Source organism: Heloderma suspectum, chromosome 2, assembly GCF_057233095.1.
Source record: "Heloderma suspectum isolate Gila_16-S chromosome 2, 16-S_ref, whole genome shotgun sequence".
Taxonomy (NCBI): Eukaryota; Metazoa; Chordata; class Lepidosauria; order Squamata; family Helodermatidae; genus Heloderma; species Heloderma suspectum.
The window spans coordinates 81,025,046-81,049,430 of NC_139459.1; the positions used below are offsets into that span (position 1 = coordinate 81,025,046).

General features: G+C 42.3%; 1 long non-coding RNA gene across 1 annotated transcript in view; it reads left to right on the forward strand.

The window, feature by feature from the left end:
- The window catches only part of LOC146352400 (uncharacterized), a 64,193-nt gene extending 40,236 nt beyond the window's left edge, over window positions 1–23,957 (forward strand). The window contains exons 4-5 of the long non-coding RNA XR_014787356.1: window positions 5,141–5,256; window positions 21,886–23,957. This is a non-coding gene — a long non-coding RNA (uncharacterized LOC146352400). The remainder of the gene's footprint in view (window positions 1–5,140; window positions 5,257–21,885) is intronic.
- The last annotated feature ends 428 nt before the right edge of the window (window positions 23,958–24,385 follow it).

A 24,385-nucleotide genomic window follows, 5' to 3' on the forward strand; every position in this document is an offset into this window, starting at 1 on the left:
GGGGAGTGCAACCCTGTTGATTCTCCTGGACCTCTCAGCGGCTTTCGATACCATCGACCATGGTATCCTTCTGGATAGGTTGTCTGGGTTGGGAGTTGGAGGCACTGCACTAAGGTGGTTCCGCTCCTACTTGGATGGCCGATTCCAGAAGGTGGTGCTGGGGGATTATTGCTCTGTGCCATGGCAATTGTGCCATGGGGTTTCACAGGGCTCTGTTTTATCCCCCATGCTGTTTAACATCTACATGAAACCGCTGGGGGAGGTTATCCAGAGGTGTGGGCAGAGGTGCCATCAATATGCGGATGACACCCAGCTCTACCTCTCTTTCTCATCAAAACCAGGTGAGGCAGTGGCTGTTCTGAATCAGTGCCTGGGCACGGTAATGGACTGGATGAGGGCCAATAAACTGAAACTCAATCCAGACAAGGCGGATGTACTGTTAGTGGGTGGTTCATCTGCCTGCCTAGGTGATATTCAACCTGTTCTGGAGGGGGTTGCACTCCCCCTAAAGGATCAAGTTCGTAGTTTGGGGGTGCTCTTGGATCCAGAACTGTCACTTGAGGCACAGGTGAACTCAGTGGCACAGAGCACTTTTTATCAGCTTAGGCTGGTATACCAACTATGCCCTTATCTGGACAGAGATAGCCTAGCTACAGTTATCCATGCTCTGATAACTTCTCGTCTGGATTACTGCAATGCGTTATACGTGGGGCTGCCTTTGAAAACGGTCTGGAAACTTCAGCTGGTCCAAAATAGGGCAGCAAGATTGTTAACAGCGACTGGCCTGCGAGCTCATATTACGCCAGTACTTTTCCAGCTGCACTGGCTGCCTGTACTTTTCCAGCTGCACTGGCTGCCAGTCCATTTCCAGGTCCAATTCAAAGTGCTGGTGTTAACATTCAAAGCCCTTAACAGCTTGAGGCCAGGTTATCTGAAGGATCGCCACCTCCCATATGTGCCTGCCCAGACCTTAAGATCATCGTCAGCGGCCCTTTTCCGTGAGCCCCTGCCAAAGGAAGTGAGGCGGGTGGCTACTAGGAGGAGGGCTTTTTCTGCTGTGGCACCCCGGCTGTGGAATGAGCTCCCTAGTGAGGTTCGCCTGGCATCTACATTGTATTCCTTTCGGCGCCAGGTGAAGACCTTTTTATTTTCCCAGGCATTTTAGCATTTTAGCTTTCTAAATTTTTAGCTTTGCTGTTTTAAATCTGTATTTTAAACTCCTGCACTGCTGCTAGGTTTTATTGTGGTTGTATTGTTATATTGTGGCTTTAATGTTCTATATATTTTAAATTGTTTTATTGTGTGCTGTTTGGTTTTAATTTTTGTGAACCGCCCAGAGAGCTTCGGCTATTGGGCAGTATAGAAATGAAATGAATGAATGAATAAATAAATGCTACATGCCTAGCCATCGCTCCAAAATGCTCGCTGGAGCGATGTTGGTCCTTCCCCAAGACGCACCCCGCCCCAGCCCTTGGGTATTCTCAGTCCACAACCGTTCCAAAGATACGAAGCTGCAAAACTGTGCAAAAGTATAATTAAAGAGATGAAAACGCCCCTCTGTGCCTCTGTAACTGCACAGCTGTGAAGGGATGGGGGAGCAAAGGGGCATCACAGAGTGACACAGGCACCACGCCCACAATGCGAAGTCAGTTCAGGGAAGGAACAGATGGCCCGCAACTGTGGGGGAACCCACAGCAAACCCCCAAAATTGCACCAAAATGACTCCTCAGAACTCCACATTTTCCAGGCAAAAACCATGGATGGATGCGAAGTCGCGACTACATCATCTATCACAAGGGACCTCGACTTGCACCCGCCCCCAAGTCGAGACCACCTCCGTCAGCTCAGGCAGGGAGTCTGATGGGCAGCAGGGTAGGCGGTACACCAGAGTAAAAGCCCTGTGTAGATGGGGCCCAAGATGAGCTTTTCAATTCACATGTGTATCCAAATCAGCTGCACATATAGATGGCTGCTTCCAACTCCCTTCTTTGCTGGGTTGGGGTGATAATACCCACTATGTGTAAAAACATTTTTAAAAACTATCTATAATTTAGAATTGCTTAAAGTACTGCAAATCAATTGCTTAGAATTGTGAGAGATGTCAGGTTTCTAACAGATTAAAACTCCATTTGTACCACAATCTGCCTGCTAGGGTGGAAGCATCGCTGCAGATTGTTTTGTTTTATTATAACAAATTGGCTTTTACTTACAGACACTTTACATCTATGTGTTCATTGCATGCATTTTACATCACGAACAAACAATACAGTATATTATATGAACATGTAAAAGGCTCTATTTGTCTGATTCAGGTATATCTACATTCAGTGTTAGCACCATTTTCTGTTGTGTCTATAATATGCCTATTTTTCTTATGTTGCTAGTATAAGTTAATAGGGAAGGAAATTCTAATTTTACTTTGTTGGTGTATAAGTGTGCCATTTCATAGAACTGGCTGTTTTTCTTTGTTGTAACTTCTTTCTCTCTGTTTTAGCCTGAGGCTCTACTTTTTATTTGATCAGTATAGTTTATATCATATTCCAGGCACCATTTTTTCCCCAAGAGAAAAGCAGGATTTTAGATTTGGTATTCATGATTCCTAAGGCGAACTGAAAGGGCACCAGCTGAATTAATGTTTCCTTTACTGTTTTCAGGGCTTATTGGTTTTATTTCCATTAGCTTAGAGGTATTCATTCCATCTTTAATATGGTCCTTGCCATATGATTGGCATTTTTTTCACAACAATATAACTTCTGCTAAACACAAAATTACTCAGACTGATTATTAAGTAACCTACAAATAATTAGTTTAAATGGCCCACAAAGAGAAATGGTAATACACATCTATGTCTATTTGCAGCAAGTGTAAAAGCTTAACCTTAGTGAATCAGGGCATATGATTTCCAGTCATTGTACTACAGGAGCTTGATGTTCTTTAATTTATATTTTAGCATAATACATGCAAATGGTTGTTTTGGGAGTGCTTTAGGAGCATCTCCTTTATAGAAATCCATCCACTGAGAAATTTCCCATGAATTTAGTTAATGCTGCCACCCGACTAAAGAAATTCTAATTGGTAAGTTTTCATATGAGCATTTGTTGATTAATGGATTAATCTTGTGACTAAATTTGCATAACATTTCCATAGAGGTCAAACTTTCTTTTTCTGCAGCAAGAAGCACACTTTTTTGAGTTTTTAGATGGTATACAAGCTGACAGGGTACGCATTATCTTAGGGGAGCCATTCCCTCCAATGTTAGGAAAAAAACTGTTTTTGAAGGCTGTGCTTGCCCTCCGCAGTATGTATGTATGTATGTATGTATGTATTAAATTTATTAATCGCCCATCTGGCTGGTCACCCAGCCACTCTGGGCAATGCACAATAATAGAAACAGTTTAAAACAATAAAATTCTACATTAAAAACATATTATTTCTAAAAATATCCTAACCCACCCCAAATGCCTGCCTGAACATCCACGTTTTTAATGTGTGGCAGAATCTCATTAAAGAGGGGGCATGGCGGAGTTCCCTAGGGAGGGATTCCCACAGAGTGGGGGCCACCACAGAGAAGGCCCTCACCCTCACCAGCCTAGCTGTCCTGGCTAGTCTTTAATATGGTCCTGGCTAATCTTTAATATGGTCCTTGCCATATGATTGGCATTTTTTTCACAACAATATAACTTCTGCTAAACACAAAATTACTCAGACTGATTATTAAGTAACCTACAAATAATTAGTTTAAATGGACCACAAAGAGAAATAGTAATACACATCTATGTCTATTTGCAGCAAGTGTAAAAGCTTAACCTTAGTGAATCAGGGCATATGATTTCCAGTCATTGTACTACAGGAGCTTGATGTTCTTTAATTTATATTTGAAAGAAAGAAAGAAAGATAGAAAGAGAGAAGGCCATCCAAGGCTGATCTTGTTGAGCGGCTTGTCTGGTGTTGCTGGAGGCACTCCTTAAGATAGGCTGGGCTGGAACCATATAGGGTTTTAAAGGTCAAAACCAACACCTTGAATTTGGCCCGGAAAACAACTGGTAACCAGTGCAACTCATTCAGCACTGGAGAGATGTGATCTCGCTGGCGGCTGCCTTTAATCAGGTGAGCCGCTGCATTCTGTACCAGCTGCAGCTTCCGAACCATCTTCAAGGGTAACCCCACATAGAGCGCATTACAGTAGTCTAAACAAGAGGAAACCAGGGCATGTCCTACCGATGGGAGCAGATGGTCAGGAAGGTAAGGGGGCAGCCGCCATATTAGATGGAGTTGGTACAGTGCTGTCCGGCTCACGGCTGACACTTGAGCCTCCATGGATGGCTGGGAGTCTAAAATGAACCCCAGGCTGCAGACCTGGTCTTTCAAGGGTAGCTGTACCCCATTCAGCACCTGTATTAAAAACAATATATTCCCTTAAAAGTCTACTGCCCTGTTAATCAGAGAACATTTTAGTCAATTAAGGGAACAATCCTAAGCTCCTGCAGAAAGCAGTTGAAGTACTGTGGAAGGCTGTGGACCTCCCTCACTGTGGGTCCAGAGGGAGGTCTCCTACCAGAGTCCTTCCTACTGCTGTAGCAGAAACTTCCATTGCTGTTGCTGTACTGCGGGTGGTAGGACTGTGAACAGTGTGTTCCAGGGGCATGTCAGGGGCATGTTAGGGGAGGCCTTGGATCTACCAGATCTAAAGCCCCCTTGGTCCTCTGACATGCTTACAGAAAGGATGAAAATGTACACCAGCCCTGAAGCAGGTAGACTTATTTTCCCTCCTATTAGTGCCAATGGGAGGGAAGGCTTTAAAAAGGCAGAATGGGAGGAAACAGAAAATCCACCAGTCCCTACCTTCCTCCATGGCTGGTGTGAGCCGGCAGGGTTTTGGAAGCAGAGGTTCCTCCACCATGGAGTCTCCTACCACCACTACCGCCATAGGGAAAGTTTTATTACAGCACAGTCAGGTGCGTATCAGCTCAGTAGTTAGTCCCATTTCATTCAATGGGTCTTTCTCCCAGGTAAGTGTGTGTAGGATTCCAGCCTGATGCTGCAGGGCTATGCCCATTTACTAAATGGGGCTTACTTCTGAGTAGACCTTTATAGGATTGCACCCTTAACTGCTTAATCTGACCACTTCATCGATTGACAGGGCAATCCGAAGAGGAGACAGGGGAGGAGAATCCAAGGCAGAGAAATGGTCAAATCTGGAGCCCTTCTGAGCTTGTGCTGGCAGGGCAGAATGTGCGGGAAGTTGCTGGAGCGACAGTAAGTACACCAGCTCCAGGGCTGGCATCCTTCCCCTCTAGTCTGGGCTCATGTTGAGAGAATGGGAGGGCTTTACATCCAGTGGATACAAAGTCTCCTTGGATATGTCCCTGGAATGCCCCCTTTTCCCAGTACTGCTATAAGTTTCCACTCTGGTAAGAAGGCGGCTTGTAAGGCCGGATTTCCCACTCTGCCTGAAGACCTCCATCTCAGTGAGCAGGAAGGGAGATATGGACAATCCTATCGCCCTTGAGACACCCTCCCAGGTACTGCAGGATCACAGCCGAAACCCTGCAGCCCTCATTTTAATCTAATGCAAATGTTTTTAAAAGTTTTAAAGAGCATTTACATGTAATGAATTAACCTGTGATACCATAAAACAGAGGAGACTGGATAATACCAAAATATCACATAAACATGTTTCTGATTTCCAAACAACGTCTGCATCTTTCTAATTTTTCAAAGTAATTGGGGCATATGGCAGGGCTTAATTGACTTGGGAGTTTTACTTTCCCCATCACATGGTCATTTGTACTTGTGAATTGTTAAGGAGAATTCTGAAAGTAATTGATTTCTTTCCCTTATATCTAAGTTCTTCCTCCACAAAGATCAAAGTAACTAACATGCATTTCCCAGGCAGTCTCCCACCCAAGTTGCTTATATGACCAGGCCTTCTTAGAGGCAGCAGTTCAACTCATCACTTGTCTTCACAATGCAAAGTTATGATTGCCAGGGGTTTGGAAATCCTACTGATCCCAAATACTTCATATTTTCATGATGCCGCTTGTCAAAGTATATGACTTCTTCAGATTGAAATCCATAATCTAGAAAGTGAATCACATGAATTGTTTTATCATTTCCAACAAGCAGACTCTGCTCCACACGGGTTGGAATAGCCTTTGGTTTGTTACAGTGAAGCCTTCAAGCAAAGTTACGTAGCTATCAGAATTGGACACATTGTGCCTGCCCCATCTGAGTGAAGCCATGCCCACTGGCACCCCTAGGCATGGCCTCTGCCATGGTGCACCCCGATAGCCCCCATAGGGAGGGGTCTGTTCACGCCATTCTCCTGAAGCAGGCTGCCCCATAGCAGGGTGGAGGGGCAGACATATAACTCTTTCCCTAAGACTACTCACCCCCCCACCCCCAGTTTCAAACTGTGTTGACTGCAAAGCTATGTACTGGTTAGGAAAATCTGCCACCTAGTGACTGAAGATGATACTGCAGGCTTCAGACACATAGTCACATTAAAATTAATTAAAAATTAAGGCATTTTTGGAAAAAAAAATAAATCCTGAAGTGCACACCCCTAGGGTCCCCTTAGTGTGCATGCCAAGTCTCACACAGCTAGGTTTCACAGTCTTGGTGCTATAGTGCTCACGGACAGGTGAACAAGCAGCCTCTATTGTTCTTACTGTTGTTGCTGTTATTGGTCTTTGTAAGCCACTGGTCCTTGTAAACCACCCAGAGAGCTTTGACTATGGGGTGGTATAGCAATGTAATAAATTATTATTATTATTACTATTATTACTATTATTATTATTATTATTATTATTATTATATAGGTTAATTACCTCACAAAGAGTGTGAACAATGAATGGGAAAACCAGGCTTTTCCACTTTCCTGAAAGCATGAATCTGGCTGTCTGCTCAGCACAGATCTAGCTCTCTCCTCATATTTGGCATGGATGGATTGTCACCACCAGCACCTGTAGGCTATAAGGGATGAATGTGAGTTGCCTGGTATCAGGTCCACTACAAAACCACTAGCTAAGAAATATGCAGAATCAGATTCTCAACCCTGGAATCTGCTTTTGCTCCACATGTAACTTGTCTTGTAGTGCCTTTCAACATCCACGTTAATATTACCCCATCAGTGTCTTTGGAGGGGCATGTACATATCCTGCTATTTTCCTCTTATTTTCTCCTAGAAACATCAGTGTGATAACGTCAGCATCCCTTCCTGTGGCTCCGGTCACTGAAATTCTATTGAATATCAATTGACAAAGCTACAAAAATGCTGACTGTTTTTTTCCTCTGACATTACAAAATGTAAAGCCTCACTTTGGGATGCACTTATAAAGCTAAGGGAAAATGCTGCTGTAGCCAAAATATTGCTACATAATTGGATTCTTGTGGTGTTAAGGGATCTTTTGTGCTATATCAAAGCAAGTGTCTCAAAATAGCAGGAGTTGTTACTTTTTATACCTCAGCCTTTTCAATTCATATTTTAAAAGCACTAAATGTATTATCTGCACTTGTGTGTCTTAAATTTTTTAGCACTACCTTGCTTAGACAGTCTTGTTTTTATCCAGAGATGACTTTATTCCTGACATGCCATCGGTTCACAGTGTATGTATCAACAATTTATGTGTGTGCATGTATGTGTTGGGAGGTGATGGGATCTGTAGTTGAAAGTGTATCCCACTGTTACAGACTGGGAAGGGGGATGCCTTTTCCTCCTGGAAGACCCTTTCTTTACAAGGGTTGCCCACCCAGAAAGAATCACTCATAGCCTACACCAGTCAGAATAAACCTCCTGAGACACCAAAGTCTGTCCAGCTGCTTGGGGAGTTTCCAAGGCCTACTGCCAAGGACCCCTCCCTTCAGCCCAACCCTAGAACAAATAAAAAGAAAGGTGGACATTTTCCTGCCCAATGCCCAGAACACAGAACTTAATAAAGCCTTGTCAAAATCCTGAGAACACAAGAAGTGTTTTGTTTTTTTTTAATTGTGTGTCCATTTGCATGGGAAGAATTTAGTGAGAATTCCTTTTTAAAACAACACAGCCAAATGTCCAAGTATTTTAAAAGAGTTTATTTGGAGAGCAAACGAAACAAGGAACAAACAAGGAAGGCAACAATCTCTCTCTCTCTCTCTCTCTCTCTCTCTCACACACACACACACACACACACACACACAGAATTCCAATTAAAATTTAAAAAGTCAGTCTAACTGATCTAGACACATATTACCTACTTCAGTAGACTCTTGGATTCCAGAGCATATGCAGAGTTCATTGCAGAGTGCATGGTCAGAGAGAGTGCATCTTGGCCTCCAATTAGATGGTCTATGGAAGGCTCTCTAGTAGTGAGCAAACTCTTACTTTTATGGGAATCTGAGTTTGGTAAAAGATTACCCTTTTGCGGAGACTGATTCTTGTTTTATTCAGTCGTGCAATAGCCTCCATTTCTGAGGTCAGTGGCCTAGCCAGAAAATCAGAAAACTACTTAGTGCCTGTACAAACCTTTCTAATGACTCTAAACTTACAGCTCAAAACACCCAGCTGGTTTGAACCATTTAGCCCATTCTAAAAAAAAAAAGCACATGTTTTTGGGTGCATATTCATGGGGGGGGAAAAGGTCAGATAAGCCAATTTGGGAGTCCCAGCATGATGCCAGCTTATCTGATACTCTAGGGGGCACTGTTGAGCTACATCATAATATAAGGGTTTGTGTCACACCCACAGTTTTAGGATAATTCCTATAGAGAAATTGAATCTGATTTTCATATATTTCTATTTAAAATGGTTTTTAATATATACAGACCAGGCTACTACCACTTCATAGCATCCTATGGCAGCTGTCTGGGCTCAAGAGCCTGGCAGGGTGCACTGTGGACACCTGCTCTATCAGCTCCCAATGGCAGCCTTGTGTTTCCTCTGTAATGCCCAGAACTTGAGTCAACTTCCAGGGCATTGATTGAAAAAATAGGGCAGGGGCATTGTGGAGGGAAAACATGGCTGCCACCAGGAGTTGGTAAAAGCTTTTGTTTTCTTTTGCTTTAAAAATGGCACCAACACGTTCCACAATTGGTCCTGCTTGAGGTGCAGTGCAACCCTAGCAACGTCCAGTCCACCATTACAGGAGTGGGGTGCATTGGATGGACATTGTTGAGAGCCCACTCAACCCTGGAGTAGGCCCTGCTACTAGGCCTCATTCATATGCCCTATAAGGCCCCAGACCGCCTCATCGCATCTATGTAATAAAAATACATCTGCTGGATCATACTGAAGTCCAAGCATCCTTTTTCCCACCTTGGCCCATAAGTAGGGCACAAAGGCAGTAACCCATCCCTGCTGTTGGTCCAGCAGCTTATCTTCAGTGGCATATTTTCTTCTAAATGGCTAATAGCCATTATTGTTGTTGTTGTTCAGTCGTTCAGTCGTGTCCGACTCTTCGTGACCCCATGGACCATAGCATGCCAGGCCTTCCTGTCCTGCGCTCTCTCCTGGAGCGTGCTCAAGTTCATAATCATTGCATCGGTGATGCTATCTAGCCACCTCTGCCGTCCCCTTCTCCTTTTGCCCTCAGTCTTTCCCAGCATCAGGGTCTTTTCCAGGGAGTTTTCTCTTCGCATTAGGTGGCCAAAATATTTGAGCTTCAGCTTCAGTATCTGTCCTTCCAATGAGCACTCCGGTTGATTTCCTTTAGGAAATAGCCATTATACCATCCATTACTGTGCATATTTCCCTCTTAAAGCTATCTAAGCCAGAGGCCATCACCACATCTTTTGGAAGTGAACAAGTATAAATTAATAGTGCATTGTGTAAAAAGTACTTCAACACTGAAGTTGAAGTGTTGCCACCTTGCCACACTGGAAGGCTTGGGGCTTTCAGGGAAAAGCCTAGGTCCAGTTCAGACTCTTACAAAAATGGAGAAATGGGTGGATGCCCCTTTCTTCTACCACATGCCCACATTAACATGTGTCAGGGATGAGTCCAAGCCCCTTGAGATGTCTGGCAGCTCAGATTCTGAATCAGAGTTGGAACAGCTGGATCAGAGACTGCAGGAGGGACCTCCCCTAGAGCCCCAAGATGCTGGGCAGATTCCTCCGAAGGCCTTGACAAAGATATGGCCCATGTTGAGTCGCTGCCCACTCCCTCCACTGTGAGAAGTCAAGTTTCCAAGGAGGAGGAAGAGGGGCGTGACTTGAGAGATGCTAGGGCGTGTTGCAGAGCAAACCAGGAAAAGTGAGGGGCAGGGCTCAGATGGTCCACCAGGATAACCACAATTAGAAGCCAACGTAGGAGGGAGCCACCCTAAGGAAGGGGCATCACTGCAAAGCAAGTTTAGCCGTGAGGTTCACAGGCAAGCTGTTGGCAACTTCACTACCCTCCAGTTTGTCTTTTCTGATTAGAGATCTCAGATTAGTTGTTTAGGGCCCGGAGCAGTCTGAGAGCTTCCTTGAATCTGCATTTGTAAAAAGGCTGGTCTTTAGCAAAATAAAGTCATAACAGCCTAAAGCTTTGACTCTCTGTGGTGTTGATTGAGAAGGGGGAGAACAATCCATTCCCGACAGCATGTCTCCTATATGTGTGGTCATTCAATTTGTGTGCTCCTTCTCCCTCAGAAAAGGGAGAAAAGATTCCACAGAATCTTCCTTTGCGTACATTGGCTCTATTCACACATAATGTTAAGCCATGGTTTGTTGCATTAGCCATGAATTGTCTTCCACAAGCTAACAGACTGTGGCTTGTTTTCCCTATTTCTGGTTTGTTTCTCTCCCACCCATTTGGCCAGCCTTCAAAATGGTTTTATTTTCAGGCTGCTCTTACTGGATGACTGTTTCAGGACAGACAACTGTGCAAACAAACCAGGGATAAGCCACGGTTCTGGGTTCAGACATCACAAGTCATAGTTTAACAAGCCAGAGTTCACAACCCAACAACAAACCATGAATTCTCTCTTTGGGTTCTGGTAGTTAACAAACCAAGGATTGTTTGCAAGGATAGATTCATACACAATAGTGCAGTTTGCACATAATGACTAACTACGGGTTAAACAACCATAGTTAGTTGGGGCCACACAGCAGGAAGCAAGTGCCTTTTGTCTGCTCATCACTTCTGCATTGCCTCTTTGCTATGCCTGCAGAATCTGTTCCAGATTACACAACCCACTCCAGAGTTTTGATACAGTAGAATGGATTCTGTCATCTTTACTTCGTTGTTTTTCACATGTAAATAAACATGATTTGATTTTCTTCCAAAGAGTCCCAATTCTGAAATAGTTTCCATAGCTTGCCATTTTTAAAAGTATTCCTTACATCTAAGCTTAAACCAGAGTAATATGATGTTGAGATGATGGTAGTAATTTCCTGGTGCCTGATTTGTTTTACATAAGAACAGCCATGGCAAGTTGTTCATTTCATTTCTTACATTTCTATACCACCCAATAGCCAAAGCTCTCCATGAGGTTTTCAAACATTAAAAACCATTAAAACACATTATACATTGTATAAAAAGCCATTTACATACAAACATATAAACTAGTGCTATGCCAAAATTTCTCCCACATATTTTTTTGACCATTCTCATTCAATTTGATAGACAAGAAATTGCTTTTGAAAAGAAATCCAAAGGAGAAGAAATTTCGGAGAAATTCTCATGGCTTTGGAACAGGGTTCTTGTGCTTATCCTACTTGTAAGATGGCCAAGAAGTGTGCACAAGTGTCCTTTCATTGTCCAAGCATCTCTCTGGCAGCCTGTAGCCTCCTCGGCCTCCCACACTTCCCGCCCAGGCGAAGACATCATGAAGCAATACCTCCCATAGGGCTTTTTCAGATCACGAAGTGCAGGCAGCCTGGGAGACTGCAGAGCAATGGAAAGATGTGTAACAGAAAGAAACCACATGCACGGTACCCTCGGCCACCTCACAGTGATTAGGTAAGGTCAAAAACACTACCCAAAGAAATACAAAATGAATTATAAAATTCCCTGAGAATGAGGCAGAAAATTGGAAGCCTCTTTCATGGGGGAAGAAAACTTTCAGGAAATTGGAGGTGAGATTTTGCCATAGCACCAGCTCCACCTCTTCCCTGAAGCTGGACGCAACACTGCCCTCCCCTACCACCCACTACAGAGCTTGCTGGGAAGGAGTAGCGTTATGAGCACCTGGATTAGAGACAAGATGTATCCACAATCACCCCTCAGAAATTTAACATTTGGAAGACTGTAGGTAAGGTGCTGAACCTTGAAGAGTGACAACTAGAACTGAGCCAAAATGTCTCAGAAGACATATTTCTCAGAAAAGGCCTGAAATATTTCTTTTCTCCCCCACCCCCTACTCTAGAAATAAAGGCCATTTTGCAGAATATTCTGCAAGTTTTATTCTCCATTATTTTTGTGGTGGCTGCATTCCCTTCCCCCACCCTAACCCTTAGGGACAAGGAGAAGAAGCTGTGCTATAGCCCTTGCCAATGGCAAACCCTCTCCACCTGTGAGAAACTGTTGGGAGAATTTCTCCTCCCCCTGGAGAAATTTGGTGAAATTGTCCTCCTCCCCCCATTTCTCTGCCCACAAATAGGGTGGAGAATTTTGAGAGGCCATTTGTGCACAGCTCTAATATAAACAGATAGCGTGCGCACGCGTGCACATGCACACACACACACACACACATCTAAACAATTTTAAACAACCATAAGAAAAATATAAGACCTCATCACACGTTGCCAAATGCCTGAGAGAACAGGAAGGTCTTAAGCTGGTGCCAAAAAGTTAACAATGTTGATGCCAGGTGGGCCCCATCAGGGAGATCATTCCATAATTGTGGGATCACCACTAAGAAGGTCCTCTTCCTTGTTGCCACCTTCCAAGCCTTCCTTGGAGGAGGCACCTGGAGGAGGATCTTAGATAAGTAGGTTCATGCTCGGTGAGGTGCTCCATCAGATATTGCAGTCCCGAGCTGTGTAAGGCTTTATAGGTTGAAACTAGGACCTTGAATTGGGCTTGGAAATATACAGGCAGCCAGTGCAAGCAGGCCAGAATTGGTGTTTTATGTTTGGACCTTCTTGTCCCTGTTATCAATCTGGCTGCCACATTTTGCACAAGCTGCAGCTTCTGAACTGTCTCCAAAGGCAGCCCCCCACAGAGCGCATTGTAATCTAACTTGGAGGTTACCAAAGCATAGACAACTGAAGCCAGGTTATCCCTGTCCAGATAGGGGTGTACCAATCGAAGTTGGTAGAAGGCACTCCATGCCACTGAAGCTGATGTAGCCTCAACTGACAAAGATGTCTGTGAGATTATACCAATATTTGTGAGTTACACCATTATTCTGTGGAGCCAATATCCACCTCTGTGGCCAGATCCAGATATCTCGAAACCTAGAAAAGTATATAGTATGAAAACAGTATGCTGCTCATTAACTCTCTGGTTGTTCAAGGTGGTAGAGTATTACAGCTACTTGGGCATTAGCCCTGACCATTTAATTACTTAATTATTGTTGATGTAATCTGAGCGCTTCTGTTACATCATTATCAACCAATAGCCTTGTTGATTCTGTGGCCCTGTCATTTTCTACACTACCCCATTCTCCCATTGTCTGTTCCCAAGATGCATCAGTGAGAATTACAGAAGTATGGGGGAAATGTAGGCAGTTGATCATTCTTAAATAGATGGTACATTTCTTGTTATCCCTAAGCCATTTTAAAACTAAAGCATAGTCCTTCCATCTTATTGATAGCAAATGGGGAAAAAATAATAGAATGTTGAATGCTGTGACAGTGTATATTTTACTGCCATGGCAACACAATAGGCAACTGAGTAGGTTAAACCATACACACATTCATTGATTTAAAGACCTTAATTAAATAAGGCACAGAGCAATCCTATGCACAACTATTCAAAAGTGAGTCCTATTGAATTCCCAGTATGTATAGGATTGCAGTGTGTATAAGACTGCATTCTTAGGCACTTCTGAGTAGATATGTTAAGGTTTGCACTGTCCAGTTTATAATAGCTTGTGCTATATAATAAAAACAACCCAATGAAAAGCAAAGTCAAATGCTAGATATTTTTCTGCTGTGTTTTGTTGTGTCCAAAGTCCAATGTATTAAACTATCAGATGCAACATTTTGATAATAATAGTCATAATTCTATACAACAGTTTTAAAGATGCTGAAAGAGAACTTAGAGTGCAATCCTATGCATGTTTAGACAGAAAAAAGTCCTACAACTCCCAGCATGGCTGGCTGGGGCATGCTGGGAGTTGTAGGACTTTTTTCAGACTAAACATGCATAGAGTTGTGCCCTTAGTGGCCTTTAGCGAGTGACCACCATTGTAATTTTTGAAATATTATATCTCAATGTTTAATTGTTCACATGAACCCTTTCACAGCTGGTCTCTGCATACACACAATTTTAAGAAAATAAATAAAACATGCGCTGGAAAAAATTATACTCCTTAGAGTTTCTTCTCCTAAAGCAAAATTATATGCATAAATACCAATTTATGCTAGAGTCGTCACTCAAACTACATTATAAAAGTAGCACAATGAATTTGGGCAAAAAAGGACATAAATCTTAATTCAGAAGTTGCTCCAGAATAATATTAAGTATTAATGGAAAATCACCTACAGTTAACTCATTGGAACTTATTCTCCTAGAGAGATTGAGCTTATTTATTATAGCAGAATTCAATAATGCCAATAAGAACTTGCTTGCATATAGCATTAGCTAAAGGCCTGTCAGGTTTGAGGGGTGGGAAAGGAAAAAAGAATGGAGAGTTGCTCTCCTTTTCTCTACTTCTGTCACTACTCTTCCAACTGTAATAGAGACCACTACATCAGATAGAGTAAAGGATGGGTCCAGGCCTGCCTTTCCAAATCTGTACCTTCCTCCTGTTCTGCCAGATAAACCACGATTCATTGGACACTATCCTTCTACTGAAATCAATATGCTTTAAAAGTGCTTAGATGTGGTGGGATCATGTCCCAAGCAACTAAAATGAATAACCCACGCTCATACAGAGTTTGCCATAACTGATTCGAAAACTCATCATCCATCTAGTTTTTTGTTTCATTGTAAGTGGATTGTCCTATCTGGCAGCAGAGGGTCACACTAGGTGACCTCTTAATCCCTTCCATCTGTGATTCTGTGATTTTGACTCAGCATGTCCTTGATATGCCATGATTCATGGTTTTCATTAATGAAATGAGCTATACATTTTTTAAAAAATTATCTTAATTAATTTGCCAATTACACACTACTAATTTATCTCATGTCTTCCTTTCTTTTTCCTGTCATCCACTTTAGTGAATTAAACCAGTGTAATCTTGGTTAATGAATGCAGAAACATGATTGACTCTAATGTCAGGCCACCTTAGTTTCCTCCTATTATCTAAAATTGTATATACATTAAATAATTGCAATATAAGGACTACCTGCTCAACCTTAAACCAAGAGATAACCAGCCTTAAAACATGACAGCAAGAATTTACTAGCCAGCTTTTTCACATCTGACTGACTACAGCAATATTAAATTGGCAGCTACAGTCTTTCTTACACACGGTTGTCTTGGGCACGGATATGTTGCCTCCTCATAGAACTCCAGCTGTCTGCATCCTTGTATATGACCTTAACCTTATCATCTTAACAGCTTAATCTAAATCTGAAAGCCCCTGATAAATACTGTATTGCTGTTATACACAATTGGACAGCATATAATTTACAGGTGAGCCATTACACAATGTGGAAAGCTTATCTACAACTGTTGTATCTTCACTAAGTGATAAGCACAGCATTCTCTTTCATTCTAAGTTAGATCTTCTCCAATTACACAGCAGTTCCTGCCCTCCTTCTAAGCAATGCTTTCATCCATCCATCTCTAGAACATTACAGCTCTGAAATGGGATCTGAACAGAATGCTATAAATCCACTAGCCCCCAAAAGCCTGTGGCTTTCAAAGTCTGTTCTAGGGAACCCTGGAGTCCCTTAGAAGCTTATCAGACATTCCTCAATGAAAGATCAATAATGACAGGAAAGCTTCCCAAAAGTCCTCTTGCCCACCCCCTATTGATCTCTTCCTGAAACATGTAGCTCAAGGGAGTCTGGACGAAACAAAATGCGGTGGTTGAGAATTTCAGGTATAGATTCACAAATTTAAAATGTTTAAAGGTAATCCTTCTGTCTGCAAACAGTAAGGCTGGAGGATTGCCACATCTTCTTGTGAATGTTTTGATAGAGTTATTTCATGATCTCTGCTGGGTATATCCTTGGAGGTTGTATTTTCTGTATATAAGAACCTTACCCTTCCAACTTATTTCTTGCTAATTTGATCTCTTTGAAAGCACCAGGCCTTAAAAAAATAGGATGACTGAACATATGTTCTGATTAAAAAACATCGGGTTTTATTTTATTATCCCCCGAATTGTGGGGAACACTGCAGATTTTGACAGAGGATGTATGTAATCTCGTAAAGCCTTAGTTTGAATTTTATTTTATGTTTTTGCAACGTTGCAATACTGTAGAGGTGACAGCTAAAAGAAAACAGTAGCATATGCTGGGCTACTAATGCTGTCCTGATTCACGGAGTGTGGTTTTTATCCCCTCCTCCTTCTCTCTGCACATATGGTAAAGGGGATGAATGTGATGAGTTTAGCAATCTGTAACGGGAGGAAATCATCTCTCTCCCTTTCTTTCTAGCAACTGAACTGTTTGATATTCCCTAACAGGCACATCACAGCTTCACTTGGGATCTCTTACCACTGCTCCAATGCATCCAGCCAAGCCACAAGTAGTACTGGGGAGGTGGGGGGATGACTACAAGGGGCCCTCCAGTTGTTTTTGCCAACAACTCCCATCATCCCTCACGATTGCCTATGCTGGCTAGGGCTGATGGGAGTTGTAGGCCAACACATTTGGAGGGCAACAAATTGCCCACCCCTGTGGTAGCAGAACTAGAACACATTGAACTACTCGGATGACCATTTATGCATCACCAAAAAAGAGGACAAAAGAGGACACGGATTTGCAAACTTAGAAATCATTAGATAATAATTAGAAATAATTAGAAATAATTGGTATAATTTAACAAGGAATACAATATGTCCCATCATTGCAGGGGAGACTGTGATCAAGTGGCCTGGGTGCCTGCTCAGTCGGCAGTCCAGGTGCTATTGTTGATGGGGGTTGGACTCGATGGTCTTGTTGGCCCCTTCCAACCCTATTATTGTATGATTCTATGGGCCACTTCACAGTTCCTGCTTCCCCTTCTGCTGATTCAGTATCTTTAAATTGGACTTCGACTGGACAGCCTTTGAATAGAGGATGCCTTCCAGTAGAGCACTGTGCTCTGTAAAATAGGACATACGGCCACGCTAAGTCAGCCCCACATTTTAAGACATTCTTAGTAGCCAAGGGGAGACAACTGACTACTTAACGAGTCTGCAACACTGCCTTGGAACAAACTACAAGGAGGAAGAGTAATTTGACATGGAATGGGTGTTTGAGGCAATGGAGGAAGAAGGGCATTGCTAATTGTCAGGGGATGTGGGGTCTGAGAGAGGCAATAGGAGGGGGAAACTGCCTGTGTGGGCAGGATCATGACAGTGTGTGTTAGGCACTGGGAACCATGTCATCAAAAATGTTTATCTGTGGCAGTAATGTACTTGCTACTATGATCCTGCTCTAGATGTTCTACATCAGCCTTCTCCTACCTGTTCTGTCTCAGCCTGCCTCCCCCAACCATCCTGCTGGCTGGAGATTATGCTAATTGTACCCCAATACATCTGGAGGGCATCAAGTTATTTTATTTATTTATTTGATTTGTAAAAATGGCACTCAAGGCAGCTTACAGGCATAATTAGAATTGATTAAAACAATAAACTACATTAAAATACAATAAAAAGATAACAAATTACAGAATAAGCATAAAACCCAACAGACCCACTTGCAAGCCAGAGGCCTTCTTGAATAAAGCAGTCTTTGCCTGCTCAGGAATGCTGGGAGTTTTAGGACTTTTTCTGTCTATATGTGCATAGAACTGCACCTTTAATTGCATTGAAATGTGTAGCAAGCAGCTAATGGAAAGATCCTATGTTACTTCCAGTTATCAGAGGCAGTATGGCAGTATGCTGGGGAACATGGACAGGAGGATACTTTTGCACCCATGTCCTGCTTGTGGGTTTCCCATGGGCAGCTGGTTGGCTACTGTGTGAACAGCATGCTGGACTAGGTGGACCCTTGGTCTGATCCAGCAGGGCTCTTCTTATATTCTTACCATGAGGAAAAGACAGTTTACAAAGAAGAGGATTTCAGTATTTACAAATATTTTAATAAATGAATCTGGACCTCAAAATGCATTATTTACCAGAGTAGGATTTTCATGTCAGATGGCCAGAAAATAGATTACCATAGCCACATTTGGCTTGTTCTAGCTGTGGATGTCAAGTTCAAAAAGGTGATTCATTGGCAAAGCTTCATTTGTTTGAGTGACACCTCAAGGAACAGCAGCAACTTTCCATTTGTTGTTCACCTTAAAGCTCCATAATATACTGGAGGACGTAATGCTTCCTCGCCCATTTGTTTCTGCATTCCTTAGAATGGATGTTTGGAGACCAGCACCAAGGCCACTGTCAAGAACAGCCATCACCTTTTGTAGTTTGCTTCATGAAGGGTTCAGAGAAAATCTAAAAGCAATTATGTCTGTTGTTCATCTGCATTAAAAGATACAGAAATTTAGGTTTATCCAATTGACAGCCACTGAAATGAGCACAAATACATAAATAAGCAAGCAAGCAACCCCCAGAGTGATGAGATGGTAGCTCCAACTAAATATGTTGCCTGTGATGATACCACTAGACTGGTACAGGACAGGCATAGCTAACAAGGACTGTTCTATAATTAAGAATTATCATAATTAGGCCCCATACAATTTTGTTGTTGTTGTTCAGTCATTCAGTCGTGTCCAACTCTTCATGACTCCATGGACCATAGCACGCCAGGCTTTCCTGTCCGGCGCTCTCTCCCGGAGTGTGCTCAAGTTCATATTCATTGCATCGGTGATGCTATCTAGCTAAGCAGTTATGCTGATCAGGTAAAAGTTAATCAATTATACTGATCAGGGGTTGGATCCAGATCCTCCTTTCTGTCAGCAGAAGGACACTCCTTGTGGAATGGGACTTTCACATCCTCTCCTTCCCCTGCAGCCCCCAGCCCCCATGGACACCCTCCAAATCTGCTCCGGAGCATTGGAGGATTCTCCAGAGCAGATTTGGAGGGCATGCGGGGGGCTTCAGGGAAGAGGAGAGGACACAAAAGTCCCATTCCACAAGCAGTGTCTTCCACTGGCAGAAAGGAGGATCTGGATCCAATCGCAGGCAAAAGTATCGTCATCATGAAAAGTCAGAACAAGGGGGACAGAACTAACAAGGCTAAAAGTAGAGGAATGGAAACTAGTCTCCCTTCTCCTTGTAGAGGTAATTAACAATATCAAAACCAATAGTGCTAACTATACCAGTTTAGCGGCAGGGTTGGGCAGAGGTTTGCCTTCTGATGGACCCCCTCCTATGTTAGTGGAACCTTCGTCACCACAGGCTTACCTAGTGGCAGTGGCAACAGTAGGCAGCAGCAGTGCCCTTATGGAGCCACCATTGTAATTCCCCAGAATGTCCCCAACGTAGCGTTGTTCCAGGGCATTGCAGTAAATTCAGATGGTGGCTTCCAGGGCCCCACTACATGTTTCACAATGCCCTGGAGCCACACTACATCAGAGACAGTTTGGGAAATTAAAATGGCAGCTCCCAGACCAGGCCACCCAGCACTGTTCAGGTCAGAGCACAGGTTAAGAGCAGTTCTGTGGCGGGTGTCAATGGTGGAACCTGACAAAATATGCTGCATGCTGATACTGGACCTGTTTGGCAGGGAAACCCTTGTGCATATCAGTGTAAGTGACATCTGATGCTGCACACTCTGGATCAGGGCCAGAGTGTTTCATATGAAAATCCCTGTTTTTCTTCTAGACTGACTGCATGCAAGCCAAAGGTCCTGAAGCCTAATCTCCTTCCTTTTGTTTTCAAGGAGACTCTTTCAAAACACTAAGTAGGACTTTACCCTGAATGTGTGAAATCGGATTATTTTAACACTACTGTGCAAGACTTGTTGAAAGCAAGAAGTTTGCTTTAATTTGAGCACTTCCCACATTAATTGATTGGGAAATATAGATTTTCTTCATCCAATTAAGCAAGGAGGACTTGAAAGTGATTTTCCTCTGACACTCATGGATTTCTCTTTAGCACATGGCAAATTGTTTTGACACAATGAAGAAATTGTATTTTGAAAAAGACACACTGGTACTAGTGTCATCAAAATGTCACAATTTTTCACACATTTATTTTACTGGGACATAAAGATGCCCACCACCACCACCACCCCAAAAACGTGAAGCAGATTGAGGCCAAAAAAAATAACTTTACTCTCACCTGCCTTACTTTGCAAATGGGAATTGTTTCTACAGCACTGCCCACACCTTGGATACGCTCATTACTCTGGATGATGTTGGGGTTGCTTCTCTCTCTTGGTTTACTCTTACGAAACTTCTCAGATGGCTTAAAGAGCATAATAAAAAAAAGAGCATGTTAAAGTGTTGTGGTTTATTCCACAACTACAACTGTAGTCCTCATTCTTTGGTTTAGTTTTATTGACCAACAGTCTGATCCATGAGCTCCTTGGATCAGAACCAAATGGAACCTCCGATGTATACACAAAGGTCATATATTGGAGCTGCATTGGACCATGAGAGACAGGGGCTTCTCTGTGGTGGTGGTGCGACTCTGGAATGCCTTCCCAGCTGAAATTCATCAGGGTCCCTCTTTGTGCATTTTTCATCAGAAATTGAAGACATTTTTATTTCAATGGGTTTTTCATGCCTAACACCTAGTTTTATTGTTGCTAGTTTTAATGTATAACATATTTTACTCTTACTGCCACTAGATTGAGTTTTGCTTCATTTTAAGTGCTGGTAGAATTTTGTCATTGCTTCCAGATGTTGTTTTCTGTGTTTTTATTCTTATTGATTTATATATATCATATATATATGCGCCACTCTGGATACTTCTGCTAAGACGGGGATAGTTTTTTTTATTTATTTATTACATTTATATCCCACCATTTTTCCTCTTTAAGAAACCCAAGGCGGCATACGTAATCTTCCTCCTTTCCATTTTATCCTCACAACAACAACCCTGTGAGGTAAACTGGGCGGAGAGTCTGTGACTGGCCCAAAGTCACCCAGTGAGTTTCCATGGCCGAGTGGGGACTAGAACCCAGATCTCGCGACTCCCAGTCCAGCACTCTCGCCACTACGCCACACTGGCTCTCAATATCATTATCATTATTATCATTATTTCATTTAGGAAGCTCTTGTGGCTGCTGGAACTTGACGGATGTAATGAAGTGCACATGGGACTTTGAATGCCAATAACTCAAACCTGCCAACTTCCTATCTTTATTCTGTATCTGATTCTTAGATTGATGCTGCTTTCCATGTGCTAAATATACAAATGTGGCAAGTGGATGTCTGTAATTACCCTAGTTGCCCCCCCCCCTCAAGGACTCAATATGAAATAGAGAGCTTTTTAATCTAAAACAGCTTTACATGCTAACAAGGCTAAAAGTTAATTAGAAATTAAGTCTGCATCCTGGGTAAATTATTTATGTTAAATCATGTGTCATTATATAAGTAATATACATTCAAACAGACAATTGTAATTATTTTATGTTTAACAATAACAGGAACAGATTATTCTGCAGTAGAATCCTTTTTGCCAAGTCCATCTCCATTTTCTCACTCATAAAACTAAATGATAATGTCGCTTCATATGCAAGTCACAACTGTTTTATTTCACTTCCAGACCTGCAGAGCCTCACATATACTGAAGCCATTTCCTGATTGTCAGAAGCTTCCCAGGAAGAACACAATACATGCCAGAGTCCTGTACATTTTATTTCCTGGAACTGCACAAATTTTTATGAAGAGGAATTTTGAAAGAATCCATGCCATCCTTTATTCAAGACCCCATAATCAAAGCAATTGCTTAATACATATCATACCACATTACCTAGCCATCATTCTTGCACTGGGCTTATGGAGACTAATATAATGCTTCAGGAACAGCCAGCGATCTTTTTAAATCTATGTACCTAAACACAGTTACTGAAGGATGCCATTCACCAAACAATCACTGATGATTGTTACTTTTTTATTTTCATATTTGGCAGCAGCAAATGCTAAGCAAAAGGTGTTTGGTTTTTGTTGGGGGATTGTGCGTCTGTGTGCATGCCTGTGTGTGTGTGTGTGTGGCTTTGTTAGTGGAGGTGTTGTTAATGCACTTCCTGCATCCATTTAAATGCAAATTTTCATGCAAATAATCCCTTGGAGTGAAGAAAAGAAGAATGTGTTTAGCTGAAGACAAAGCTGGCAGAGGGGAGGGAATAATCCAAAGCATGAATAGGGTATCAGCAAAGGACTGTACAATTTTTTTTAAAGGCCTTTTGGAGCGCGAGTAAAAGCATATTAACTATTGTGTAAATACCTTCTCAATAGATCCTTCCAGCATTGACGTATGGAGCAGAATGATCCTTCGAAGGTCGAACAAAATAAATGAATTGAAAAGACACGTATGCATTCTATGCCCTTACAACAATATTTACACAAGTACCTGTATGCATATCCTATTTGTGTTTATCTTTTCCCACTGCCCTGCCCCACCACCACTGCAACGCAATGAGTGCAGAGCTCTGGAATATATTCAGACTTTACTCAAATGTGTATGTCATGCATTTGGGGGTAGTGCTTTTCCAGAAAAAGAATAGGGAATAACTGAGGCTGAATATAGTATGACAGAATTTAGGGACAACATTCCTATAACTCAGGCTGTTTTACAAGAATCTATGGAAGTAATTAGTGAATAACATATTCCAATGGAAGAATGATATCACTGAAAGCTTTCTACTTTTTGCTGTATTGCTAATGGCATAATTTTACCAATGATTTATTTGACAGCAACTTTAGAGTAGCATTTGGGACTAGGGAAGGAAATCATCAATTGGAATGGATGTCATCCACATGCTCTCCAACTTGCGAATCTATTGTTGTTTTAATGCTAAAACTGGACATAGGGAGAAATGTGCATTTGAGTTCAGAAGCTGCTCCTACCCATTGCTCCAGCTTCACATTGTGCCACCACTGAAAAGGCCCTTTCTCTAGCAGCAACTCGCATCACCTCATTTTGCAGGAGCACCTGGGAAAGGACCTCTGATGATGATCTTAGGGTCCAGGCAGGTATATGTCAGAGGATGCAACTGTTCAGGTAACCTGATATGTATAGGATTGCACTGTTGATTGTTTCTAAGAATGGCCATTTCTTAGAAACATGACATCCTCTCCACCACCCATCACACATACAGCATGAAGATAGCACAAATGTATACCTAAGCATTGACAAGGTCTGAAGTGAATTATGGACTCTCTGTTGACTTCTGTGTTATCTATGTGTGTGGGGGGGGGGGGCGATCCCAACAAATGGAAAAGAAACATCCCACATTCTTCTATTGGCATACCTCCAATAACTTACTTTACAGTTCTGTTAGAGCTCACATAACTACTGACTTTATCTCATCATCTGGGGATTTAAGGTTACTGCCTTACAGGGACATCCCTCCCAGTTGTGATGTGTTAAAGGTCAGGGAATATGTGGCAAAGGGAGAATGTCAAGAGGAAAAACAGGAGGGATTCTTTGGGAACTGAACTTTCCCACACTCCATGAAGATATATTGTGACATGTGTAGAAAATGTGGTTTCTGCCTTCTAACATCAAGATCTTTAATTGCCAAAGTTAATGAAATAAGATTTGTGTTTATGAGGATTTGGACCACACCCAGAATAACTGAAACAGAATATTCAATTAAAGCATTGAGATTCTGGACTCCTTCTCACTCCGTAAACAAACCATTAAAAAAAAAGTAAAGGAAAACTTGAGTCCACTATTAAAAGTGTCCATTTAAAATACTGAAACAGCCCGAAGTACTCAATTTGGAAGTGCATGTTTTCACTATTTCATTTTCTACATTTCACTGGCTGGGGGTACTGTCAAATAGAAAAGATAACTTGAGTTCACTACATAAACACTGTTGTGGAATCTGTGTCTTGTCAGAAGACACCTTGACAAATAGTGCTAAGGCAGCCTTCCCCATGCTGGCTGGGAAATGTTGGGAGTTGTAGTCCAACACATCTGGAGGGCACCAGGTTGGGAAAGGCTGTAAGGGCTTCTTTTTGACTCTGACAGAACTGATTTTAAAGCTTTTGAATATGGACAATGTGGCATGCAAAGTGGGGAACAGACATGTTGTTTG